At 41.2% G+C, this 2,344-nt stretch overlaps 1 protein-coding gene across 1 annotated transcript in view; it reads right to left on the bottom strand.

The window, feature by feature from the left end:
• LOC106335631 (CBL-interacting serine/threonine-protein kinase 23) overlaps positions 1-2,344 on the bottom strand; it is a 7,259-nt gene that overhangs the window by 1,812 nt on the left and 3,103 nt on the right.

The following is a 2,344-nucleotide window of genomic DNA, read 5'->3' as shown; positions in this document are numbered from 1 at the left end:
TAGTTGTGTTTGAAGGTCCTTGAATCAGCACAGGATTGAACATTACCTTTTTTGTTTTCCTTTTCTTCTCGCTGACTCCCTTAATGTCTTTAAACATCTCTTCCTCATTGAAAATCACATTTCTGCTCACTGTACATCTTAGCTCTTCTGGTAACCACACTCGATAACCTTTAGTCCCCTCTGGATATCCCATGAAAACTCCTTTCATCGCTCTTGGACTGGTTTTGGCCTGAGTCACGTGAACATAAGCTGTACACCCGAACTTCCTTAGATGATTTAAGTCTGTTTTGGTTCCAGACCAAACCTCTGCCGGTAGTTTGAAGTTAATAGTTGTACTGGGAGATCGGTTGATTAAGTAGACAGTTGTAGAAGCCGCTTCCGCCCAGAATTTTTGCTCTAAGCCTGCCTCTGTCAACATACATCTTACCTTCTCCATAATAGTACGGTTCATGCGTTCTGATACTCCGTTTTGCTGTGGAGTATAGATGCATGTTCTGTGTCTTTTAATCCCTGCTTCCTTACACAATGTGTCCATCTGTGTATTGCAGAACTCTAATCCGTTATCCGTCCTTAGGCACTTCACCTTCTTTCATGTCTCAGTTTCTACGCATGTTTTCCATTCCTTGAAGTTTTGAAACACTTCATTCTTTGATCTTAGGAAATAGATCCAAACTTTCCTAGAAAAATCATCAATGAATGTAACAAAATAGAAACATCCTCCGAGACTCTCTACCACCGAAGGTGAACCCCATAAATCTGAATGGATGTACTCTAGGACTTCCTTAGACGTGTGCTTGCCTTTTGGAAAGCTTAGCTTGTGTGCTTTACCCAGAACGCAATTCTCGCAAAACTCTAACGTCTTCACATCCTTTGCGTTTAAATATCCTTCCTTGACTAGAATATTCATGCCCTTTAGACTCATATGTCCAAGCCTAGAGTGCCACCTTTTAGTCAAATCGATATCAGGCCTTGCGATTGCAGCTTCACCATCCAATATTGTCCCTTGTAAGTAGTACAAACCATCACAGTATTTTCCAGAAATAACCTTCTGATTTCCTTTGTAAAACTGTCCCATGAAGTCTTTGCCTTCGTATCTGCATCCCATCTTCTCCAATAAACCGTAGGAGATAAGGTTTCTGCCCATTGTAGGCATGTAACGAACATCAGTGAGAATCACGCTCGATCCATCATTATTCATGATCCTGATCTTCCCGATCCCTTTAATCTCGCTGATAGTGTTATTTCCCATCAAAACCTTTCCTCCTTCTATGTCTTCAAGATCAAATAAGACATCTTTATTTGGGGTGATATGGAATGTACAGCCAGAATCAAGTACCCACTCGTCTTTAGTAGCTTGCTGGCTAGCCACTAATACTAATGGTTCCTCCTTCTCTTCTGCTATGTTGACTGAATTTGATGGCTTCTTTCTTTCTGGACACTGCTTTTTAAAATGTCCTTCCTTGCCACACGTCCAACATTCTTTAGAGAACTTAGGTCTTGATTTTGATCTGTTATTGCTTTTAGATCTAGCTCTCCAAGTCTTATCGTTCTTCTTCTCACCTCTGCCTCTGTTGTCGCCAGCAAACAGCCCCTCCGAGTTATTTTTAGACTTGTTAAGAAGTCCCTTCTCCCTTAATTCTACTTCCTTAAAATAGGCAGAGCTTGTAACATCTCGGACTGTTAAAGTCTCCTTCCCGCTTCCATACTTGAGAGCATCCACGAGAGACTCATACTGCTTAGGCAAGCTTGTTAGAATCTGAATAGCTTGGTCTTCTTCGCTAATTTTGATATCCAGACTAGCTAGATCAGCCACAAGTTTCAGGAACACGTCTAAATTTTCCTCAATAGACTTATGTTCATCCATTCTGAAACCTGCATATCTTTGCTTCATGTAGATTCGATTAGGTAACGTCTTGGTTTGATACTCGGCTTCTAGAGCCTTCCACATAGCTAATGCTGTTGTCTCGTGCATGACTTTGCGTAGTATGAGATCAGATAGACAGACACTGATCAGGTTCTTGGTACGCAATTCCTTGTCTTGCTCCTTAGGATCAAGTTTAGTATCCTTCTGTTCTTCACCTTCAACCACCGTAGAAGGATCTCTCTCCTTAAGAACAGACCCCAAACCAAAAATCTCTAACTGACATAGCATCTTGTATTTCCATAGACCAAAGTCACCCTTCCCATCGAACTTCTCCACTTCAAATTTCTTTGATGTTGCTTCCATCTCTCTATTAACCCGAAAACTATTTGTTTCTTTGTTTGCAGGTTGATGTAACGCGCCGTGACTTTCAAGCTTCAATAACCACGAGCTGAGACCTTCTTACCACACCAGATAAGTATT

The sequence above is a fragment of the Brassica oleracea genome, chromosome C3 (genome assembly GCF_000695525.1).
Source record: "Brassica oleracea var. oleracea cultivar TO1000 chromosome C3, BOL, whole genome shotgun sequence".
Taxonomy (NCBI): domain Eukaryota; kingdom Viridiplantae; phylum Streptophyta; class Magnoliopsida; order Brassicales; family Brassicaceae; genus Brassica; species Brassica oleracea.
The sequence above is the reverse complement of the archived record's forward strand: the minus strand, read 5'-3'. Positions and strand labels throughout refer to the sequence as shown.